The sequence below is a fragment of the Dermacentor silvarum genome, unplaced genomic scaffold, assembly GCF_013339745.2.
Source record: "Dermacentor silvarum isolate Dsil-2018 unplaced genomic scaffold, BIME_Dsil_1.4 Seq1005, whole genome shotgun sequence".
Taxonomy (NCBI): domain Eukaryota; kingdom Metazoa; phylum Arthropoda; class Arachnida; order Ixodida; family Ixodidae; genus Dermacentor; species Dermacentor silvarum.
The window spans coordinates 30873-41158 of record NW_023605438.1 but is presented as its reverse complement, the minus strand read 5'-3'; the positions used below and the strand labels follow the sequence as shown (position 1 = coordinate 41158).

General features: G+C 45.8%; 1 long non-coding RNA gene across 1 annotated transcript; it reads left to right on the top strand.

Annotated features, from left to right (window-relative positions):
* The first annotated feature begins 2857 nt into the window (after nucleotides 1–2857).
* Nucleotides 2858–9850, top strand: LOC119434338 (uncharacterized). The gene is made up of 3 exons (XR_007464545.1): nucleotides 2858–3038; nucleotides 3327–3403; nucleotides 9551–9850. It is a non-coding gene; the product is annotated as an uncharacterized LOC119434338 (long non-coding RNA).
* The last annotated feature ends 436 nt before the right edge of the window (nucleotides 9851–10286 follow it).

Here is a 10286-nt window from a genome sequence, read left to right as displayed (position 1 = left end):
GGCAGTGCAGAGTGACATGGGTTGGGCCTCTTTTGAAGTCAGAGAAGCACAGAGCAAAATTAGTTTTGAAGAAAGGCTCAGGAACATGGATGAAAATAAATGGACGGCTAAAGTGCACAAGTATCTCTACATGAAAAGCGTGGACACAGAATGGAGGAAGAGGTCAAGGAAGTTGGCAACCAAGTACAGGATAATCGAAACTGCAAATAGACAACCAGGAGTCATCAGAAAGAAAGTGAGAGAAATAGAGACCGTGAATTGATTGCAAAGAATGGAAACAAAAAGGACAATAGAGATTTACAAGAATGAGAATAAAGAAATTATAAGGGAAAATTTGTACGATAACACTAAGGGCAGTGCCTTGCTATTTGAGGCTCGAGCCGGTTGCCTAAGGACGAAAACATATCGGAACAAATATTCGGAACTAGATGAGACATGTGCATGCTGCAGTAAAGATCCAGAAACCACTCAGCACATCCTGATGGAATGCGACGGGATCCACCCAGCGAGAACCGTAGGTAACGTGCAACTCCCAGAAGCGCTTGGTTTCAAAGTGGAAGGAAACATAAACAGATCAGCCGTAGAGATCAGCAAGAGACGATTGGAGTACTGGTGGAAAAAAAGCAGGGAAAAGATGGATACGACCTGATCTCTTAAAATCATAGGCAGCGGCACAAGGTAAATTTTTGAAAAAGAAAAATAATAATGAGAGGTATACAAAAATGCTAGATAAAGAACATGTATAGTATACCTGATTAAATCAAGCAGGCTAGGTGACTATTTGTCGCCGCCCCGTTTCAAAGGGGATGCCAATAAATCATCATCGGGGCCAATGCAGACAAAATGAACAAACTCGTCGCCCTCGCTTATACGCTTTGCACCGAAGTGCTGAGAGGCTTCGGGCGCGTAGAGTTCAACGCGCCTGCTGCGAGCCAGGCGTCCGCAGCTGATCACGCTGCGGGTATTGCTACAGCAACGGAGGGAAGCGACGTCACATCTGCTGGCCCAGCTGGAAAGCGGCCGAAGACGTATCAATCACTGGGCGATGTTTTGTGGAAGATACACAAGGATAGAGAGGAGCCTAGGGTGCAAAGGCACCAGGTAAAGTCGGCCCCTAGAGAATTCATGCAAAATATATTCTGAAAATCTAGGAACATAAAATAGTTTGCTGTTTTCTTGCTCTTTTGAACGCATGTGGCAACTACACGAACAGGCCCTTCGCCATAAACACTTCTTTTTAAAACATCACTAGCTTCCCGTCATTGCATCGCATACACCTTCAATGGAAAGAGCGTGCCAAGGCGTGTACCGTTTCGCCTCGCCTAGCTGCCTCAGAAGTCGGGAGGTTCCGGTCTCATCGCGTCGTGTTTTGGCTGTGAAGCGCGTTGTCGCTTGCCGGCTCCTGACCATCATGGAAATCGGACTCCCCGTTTATGATGCACACATTATGAAGCACACATTTTGCAATTATGAATTTCGTAGCCCTTTCCGTGGTGTGAAATTCCAGCTACACTAACTTCCTTTGAAAGCTACATTCCAAAATACCGAAAGCATTCTCTACATGCAGACGATTGCGGTTCAACTTTAGTATAAATATTCTTTCTTCAGCGCTCATGTGTCCGTGGTCGAGGAAAGGCGTCAAGAGGAACTCGAGAAGTGGGTACGCGGCGTCCCTAACCAAATAAAATCGCCGCGCTTCGCAAACCGCGGGCAAGTTGTGCTTAAGAAAGGCGTATCAAACATGTTTGCGTCATCACACTTTCCAGTTTACCCGCGGAATACATCCATGAACATTCTACTAGCATTACATGTGCACTGGAGACCGTATGCCGCCTGGCCACAGGTGACGAAGAAAGACGATATACCCTTATTTGCAGGACACCTTGTCCTGATGTGGTTTCCGTCAATTGCTCCCAGATCGTTAGGGAATCCCGCTATCTGAAAGAAAAACATACTCACGCATAAACACTGTATGATAGGATAACTTGCTGAATTAATGGAGGGATTAGCGCTAGTCGCAGCCGATTCTCCTTTTGATATATTTCAGTCGCTTATTGTTAAAAAGCTTTCGCGAACAGAGTATGTCAACAGCTCCGCACATGCTGACTGCATGCAATTTATAGCATGCCGTCGCGACCGCCATGCTCTTGAATTATCTCCGAGAGATATTCAGTATAGAAAAAATGTGCTGGTTGATGCTCTTCTAATGCGCTGTGTACAAGACTATATTAACCACGAGAGAACACGCCAGACATACAAAGACGACGTAGCGCTATTGTCATTTGTTCGCACGCTCTGCCGTCCTTGTCACGATGTGTACGTCCTGTAGTGGTTATTAGGTTTACTCAGTTGTATTCACCGCATTAGAAGATACGCCAGGCAGTGCAGATTCTACTAATATCAGTGTGAACCACCGTGCCTCACTCCAAGCGTGCACGTACGCATACCCACTCAAATTGTAGAACCTATGTGAAGGCAACCTGCACGTCCAAATTCGGTGCAGGTGAGCAACTTTGTGCTCGATCCGCTGACTGAACCAGTGATTTACGAACGCACCTTTAAAGCGTGAGTCGTCGGAAAATATGATGACTTATTCGAGACGAACGCTGTCCATCGAAGGGTCCGTGTATCGGTGCGGCATGCATTCCAACATAACGTGGATATTTGGAAGTGTTTCCTGAGACCACGCTATTCGCTTCCTGCTTGATCTGGGTGTTATCATTGCGACATCGCTTACGGTCCCCCATTACGCTAAAGCTAGGTGGAAATAGCCGTCGTTTTATCTGAACGACCCGTCATTATCTTTCGCACGTTTTTTTACAAGGCCTCAATTATCGTTTGTTTGTGCAGGCGAGGAGTGCGCAGTGTGCAATCTGCAGGACTACTTCAAACACTGCTCTCACTGAACACGTCGTTTTAACGTCGTGATGAGAGCGAGCGCCAAGACGAACAACTGACCGGCCTTCCATTCCGAGGAGCGACAGCAAGACAGCTGTTTATACGGCGGAGGTTCGACCCAGTGACGGAATGTTTTCCAAGTACGAGTTTAACCGCTAAGGTGCCTGCTTGACGATTCGTATGTCCTCGTAATCGGTTGTGGACACAACGGCCACTTTGGCCGATGTGAGGAGGACCTTTAATAGGAATGGTGAAATTGTACAGCTGCTGTAAACTGTGAAGCAAGAGAACAGAAGCGTCGAGCTGTAGGACAAGGTCGTTGTTGCCTTTATCGTCGGTAACTTAATGTGAGAAAACGCACGAGCACAGTGTGGCCTGAAACGATTTTCACGTCACAATTTTTGTTGTTCGGGTCTGATTCTGTGCAGTTGACCTGATCATCTGAAGAAAGTCGACGGCCGGATCAACGAACCATGACTGACGCTAAGAAGCCGGCGACGGACAAGTAAGATCTCGCTGAAAAGCTGAGCCGTGTGCTTGTTAAAAAGAGACGTACAGCTTTCATACACGTGAAGCACGGAAGAAGTTTCTTACTGTGTTCAGTGAATGGTTAACGTGAACCGGTTTCTACCGTTATGCCAGTGACGCCCTCAGGCGATCTGCTGTGAAGAAAAAAAAAGCAATATAAGAAGAATACAAAAAGAAATAGCTCGATTTAAAGAGCCGATATAGATAATATTGTTAGCACTTGTTCGTTGCGAGTTCTATCTTCTGTCTATCTGAGTTCGCCCATTGCGTTTAAAACAATGTGAAATGGAAATATGTAGCCTTGTGTGTTTGTCATGATTGTGTGAATTATTATGGAATTAAATCGTGTGTGGTAAAAAAAGGGGTGTAATGCAGTACAGCAGAATCATGTCAGTCCTAACGAAAAGGAAATATTGAAGTGCAGTCAGTAAGAGAGCTTTGTGAGAAACTAATGAAAAAATAACGTGATAAATAGCTGTCAAGAAACATCGGCTCAGCATTTATCCCTTATTAATCACTAAACTACTGCGGTGATAATTTTTAAGTAAGTCGTATATATTTTTAAAATCGCCTGTGACAGATAGCATAATTGTTTTCCTTGAGCTAGATTATTCGAAGAAGCGGACATCACTAGCACCAGAAATCGAAACACGCATTCAACTAATTTAAAAAGTTCACTAATTAACTTTGCGCCGTTCTGAAGCCATGCAGCCTAACCAACTCGCCCAATTGTCAGTGCTACTTAACTTCATTGTGTTTTACTATACAGCACACATTGCAATTTACGAATTGTAGCCGGCGAGTTGGAAGACGTATCCACTTGAATCTCCAGGATGACACCAGTTTCGAGATACTATTTCCCAAATTGTGGGACGAAACATCCGGGCGTTCCGAGTTACTTTTGTGCTTCAATGCATAAAAAAAGCGTTTAGCAAGTAAGTAGAACAGCGCATTTTTACGGCGAGTTTGATGGCACATATCTCCAAACTGGTGTTAAAGATATGGCTGTGCAGGCGGTATGTCATATGAGTTTGATGGCACATTCTCCAAACTGGTGTCATTCGGAAAATTCCTTCCAAGTGGATATGGCCTTGCAAATTCACAGGGCACAATTCGTAAATACATGTGCCATAAAGTAATTAATTAAGAAGTTAATCAGTGGATATTTGCTAATTAGTTGCATATATGTTTCAATTTCTCGTGCAAGTAGTATCCGCCTCGCTAAATCATCCAGTTCAACGACTAGAATTATGTTAACTGCAACAGGCGATGCTTAAGAACTCCGCAAAGCTTAAAAATTATCACTCCGTGGCTCACGCTTAGTTTTCAAAGGAAACCCGCAATCACATCATAAACAAGGAAAATCCGGCAGTGTGGTGTTGGTTAAACATACCAGAGTTTGCGCTAGAATAACTAATGGACAGCCTGAAGCGAGTACAAACTCACAGGACACCGAGCGCGAACTATTAACTTTTTTTCTGTTTCAGAAAACGAGTATGTAGTGTACCTCGCATACGCAAGGATGCCTTCCTAAGCCTACCGAAACCACCGATTGCCACCAATTACTCGAATATTTAGAGCTTTGGACGGTGCGCTGACACATGTGCCTTGAGGGGCCACCTAAATGTTATAATCTTGGATAACTTCTATTTTTGTTTGGCTGCTTGACTTGTGTATCATGGTCGTCCTATCAAAAATTGGATCACAGCGCACCTGGTGCAGTGCGAACCAATTTTTGATAGGATGGCGATAACACAGGTGCGGTACTATGTGCAAGTGCTGGGACATCTTGCCGCGCCCGGCGCTTGCCACAGTTGTATCGGTGTTCGCGCAGTCTCTCATTTATGAACGTTCCCGTTTGGCCCACGTAAGCAGCACCACATGTCAACGGGATCTCGTAAACCACGTTAATTGCAAATTTAACCACATATTTTGTGGCGTGTTTTCTACTGCATGTGTCAACATTCTTCTTGCTATTGCCACGTTTGCTTTTTTTTTCTTTAAATTTTGCGGTGCCGAGAAGACTACCCGGACGCTATATATCCCGGCAACCTTTTCAGCCGGTGTGACACCGTACACATGCAAGACATGGTTACAAAAAAAGGCTTGCCTCTTCTGTCTTCGACCTGTCCGTGTGTACTTGCTCCAGTCTGTCCATTCGTTATTCTTGCGCATAAACTGTAGTACATCATAAGCAATGATAGAAATGGAGGTACCTTCAGCTCTTTTTTAGCTTCTTGCACTAACAAGAAAACAAACTTTTCATTGGTGCCCTGTATGCGACTAGCCTCCACTATGTGTGATTTTGAACAATGTCTTGCTCAGTGGACGGTGTTCAGTGGACCTCCATTTGCCTATTGGGTATGTCTGTTTCTACTTCTAGCTGCTTTCGTGGGTCGATGAAGGACATAGTGCAATTTAAAAATATAAAAAAAATGTTGGGAGATGCTTTAACGTCTATTTCAACGTCAAGTTATTCGTGGAGCCGCGCTGTAGCGACAGAGTTCGATCGACATGAAATAACAGTTGAATCGTCATTCCAAACATTTGAAGCCAATGCCTTTCATGGCGAGTTACCCCCACTTTTCACTCTGTTTCGAGCCTGAAGCCTCCTTCGTGGGCCGCCCCGAACATAGTGTAGTCTAAGTATGTGACAACGCTGATGATGATGGTAATGACGAACCATATAATTTATTCCCAAAGCAGCAGTAATTATGATTATGGCTATGATGATCACGGTAATTGTGACAACTGTGAGATTATGATCAGGATGATGATGATAACTGGTGACAAACGCTCAGAAGGACAGTCTTTCATCGACTTCAACTAGACGCTGAATCGCCTTTCAACTTTTTTTCCCCACTATATATTCAGAAGACACAGGAACATGAAAGGCTTGAGAACTGTGCACCGAACGCCGCTTCACATTGCTGTGGTACACTCGATCAGCAACAGCGCTATATATATTTACAGACAAGTTTGTCGTACAAGGACTTCTTACATTACCGAGCAGAATACTCAGTCCCACCATTAAGCGCCACACGCCGCTACGTTCCAGTTGATAGTTATGTGTTGCTCGTTCATGTTCTGGCCACGCCACTCAGTCAACATTCACTTCTTTTACTCTCGCAGTCATGGGAAGTCAACGAACAAGTTCAATTTTTCCACGGACAGGGAATCAATCGTGATTCTTAGGAGAAACAGCGCGTTGCTCCGCAGTTTATGAAAGTTCACTATTGGCATCTTCGGCTGGCTGTTTCGGAGCGCTCTAGACCGCTCTCGCGAGCGGCTTTGTCTTCGGCTGGTTGAAAGAGGGTGCGCGCCTTGCGTTCAGCTGGTTTTTTTCGATCGCTCTCCTCCATCTTGTAGCGATATGAGGCGCTCCGCGCCCTGTCGTCGGAGCAGTCGTCGAGATGAGAGCGTTTCCAGCAACGTCATCACAGCACAGCGTCGCCGCTCTTGGCGACGGTCACAGCATGCTGGCGTCTCAACGAACGGTCGTCCCACCGGCGCGTCCGCCGGTTTAGCTTTGGATAGGCGAAACATCGGACGTTAGCAGTAGTCTCGGGGTTTCGCATCTGGCATTTCTTCCTCCGCGAGCGAGTCACACGTTCGGCTTGCGCGCTTGTCCTGTACCTGTGAGTTCGGGGAACGCCGGATCTGTACGACTCTGCTTCGGGGGATGGATGCGACCAGTCGAAAATACCGTATGACTATGTGTTTCGAACGATGCACGAGAGTAGCTTGTCGTGTTTGTGCATGGAATAAACGTTCTTAAATAAGCCGCATGCCTTAGTATCTTCGTGCCCCCCCCCCCCCCCCCCCCAGTCCAGCTCCCGTAGACTCGTAAAAATGTGCACCGTTAGGGGCGTATCTTTATCTCACAACAATAATCTCCATGTGCCTTGCTTGCGTTTCCTTTCTTGAAAACGGTGCGCTCGCTGTCTTCCTGTCGAGAATGCATTGTCACGCTGATAACGCGCATGCTGTTCGTTACCTGGGGGTACCCGGCTCGCAGCGGTAAAGAAGGGAAATGCGGGCAAGGTAGATGACAATTATTATTGTTGTGGGACAAGACAAGCCCGAAAGGCTGCAACCTTTATTAAGAGTTCACTATAAAAGACCTTTACACCCTTTCGGGCGTATATTGTCTCCAAAAGAATCATCGTCATCGGTCTTGCTTGCGTTTCCTTTCGTTAAAACTAGGCGCTAGCTACTTTCCGGCCAAGAATGCTATGTCACGCTGGTAACGGGCATACCGTTCGTGGCCTGGAAATACGGGGGACGCGAAGCATTAAAGACAGGAAACTCACGCAAAATAAATTACGAAGATTGTTTGGTGACGAATTAAGCACGAAAGAGTAAGAAGTTTTTTTACAGTGCAGTACATTTATGTGTAGCGCGGGGCCGTGCCGGTCATGCGCTTTCACTAATGTCCACATAGGTTCGAAATAAGCTGTTGAGAGCACGCGCCGCCACGGACAAGAAACGATCCATTAGAAATGTAAGCGGCCTATTACAAGTTCATTTAGCGCAATTTAGCGCAATACACCCATCGCTATTAAATTACTGATTGTATGGAGAGAAAGCGGGTGTAGGCATTTTTTCCGAGGCGCTATCTTGGTCTTATTCATTTCGACCGCCTCATTTTACACCAATTGAATGCACTAGAATCATTAATCCCTACAACTTTACTACGACTGGAGCAGGTGATATGGGTACCAGGTCACCGTCGTTTGTTTTTAACTGAAATGGCCCGCACACTTCCGGGTACATAGACGGACCAGTCTTGTCTATTCTGCCTACATCTGCATCATCAAAACTGCGCAAAACTGAAACCAAGTGGTATTTCTGTTGGCAATGACTGTTCAAACGAAACACGGAATAAGCGCAGGCTGCTCTGGAAAGTCTGTGTTGAAAGAAAAAGAGAAAGGCTCGCGCGTACGCCTGAACCACGACAGTCTTACTGTAGATAACAATGTCTACGTATGGGGTTATTCCAAGAATAGCCGTGTCCGGATACGGCAATTCCCGATAACCAAATCTACGCAATCAAAGACCATTGAACCGATAACGTCTTCCAGGAAACAGAAAGATTTATTTTTAATATATTTATTTACGAATACCTTACACGGCCTTTAAGAAGGCAATGAGTAAGGGCGCAACTATAGTTACAATAATCTAAAGCAACTATTATTCAACAAAAAAAAGCCGCAATGTAATAAAATCATTTTTCGCATAACGCAATAACACGCAACATCAATGAAGTCAATAGAAAAAGTACAACTGGAATGAAAATTAAATCAAATAAGGCAGAATTCATCCACGATGACTAGCAAAGTATGCGGATAGCGACACGCTTTCACAGCCGCTTAGCTGTGAAAATCTTCCGCAGCACGTGAAACGAGGGGCAATGCGCACGTTGAGATCTCGCGTGGTCTACTTTCTACGGCCGCCTCCACAGGCGGTAAAGCCCTCGGCTATAGCAGCGACATCTCTGGGCACTCGGACGAGCGACGGATTACTTTTCTTTAGGAGGGCCGAAGCAAGAGCTGCCAGCGCGCGAATCTCCGAGGCCATGAGTTCACATACTTAACGCGATAAAAAAATTAAATCCAGGGGTTTTAAGACGTCATTATGAGTTGGAACACAGTAAAGGCTTGGGCTAGTCGGTACATACTCGGCAGGGGAACAGCGCTAAAAGACGAAACACAAGGGGAATAGAAAAGGGGAACAAGAAGGGGAGCGCCGGTGTTGGTTCCCCTTCTTGTCTTTCGTCTTTCAGCGCTGTTCCCCTGTCCAGTATGATTATGAGTTCCGCCGTTAATGGGGGACTCAGGATTAAGTTTTACCACCTGGGGTTCTTTGACGTGTGGACGCACAATGCACGGCACAACGCGATAACACCGGTAGAATGCACCAATTGTGCTGTCTTCTTGTACTCTCTTTTTTAAAACGTCTTTATTTCTGTGTTTAATATGTTTCTTTTCTTTGAAAACGGTAAGCTGCCGTTTAGCGGCCTGCTGCGGTACCAATTCCTTTTGATTTCTCGCAAACCTACTTTTCAGCCAAGCTTTAGCTGCCAATTGATTCACCTCTCTTATACTATTCACGCCAAGCGCAGGCCCGTACAGGGGCTCAGTGGCAGGAAAGCGTGCGCAGCGGGTACCGTGGCCGTGCTCGCAACGGGCGCAGTCTTCCTGCTGGTCGGACGCTACGTGGTGCCGTCGAACTGGCAAAGTGGCTACACAACGGCGAGCGCCGCCGCACCAGCTCTCAGCGGCTCCGCGGACGCGGGCAGCGAGCAGCGGACGTCGCCGCCTGCGACAAACGCTTCCGCCGCATGTGTGAACAGTTGCCGCGGAAGCGACGGCATTGTAGGACTTGAGAGCGCCCATCGAGAGGTCGACACCGATCTGCTTGTTGAGGCCATCGCGGACCAGGCGTTTGATGAACACGTGCTGTAAGCCAGCAGATTATATATTATATATCACTAGAATCGTCTATCCTAGGAAGATTGCGCATCTTGTGTGTGTGTTTTTTTCGTTCTTGTTTTTTGAAAAAAAAATGTCAGTATTGTAAAGTGTACCGAAAATGCCGCTGACGTATGAAAATACAGTCCTCGCAAATTTTGCTAAGGAATTTTTTTTTCAGATTAGTAGTCAAACAGTTCAATGTTCATGGCCCGTGAGATCGCAGCAAACATTTTCATGAAAAAAATGCATTATTTCTACTATTCACTTTCAGTACGTATCTTGTGAGAAAAGTTTCATTTTAATCGTAACTAACTTAAGGCGCATACCTTTATCATATTTATTAATACTGCACTCGCCTTAATCCAAGCAGCAAAGAGCATACAC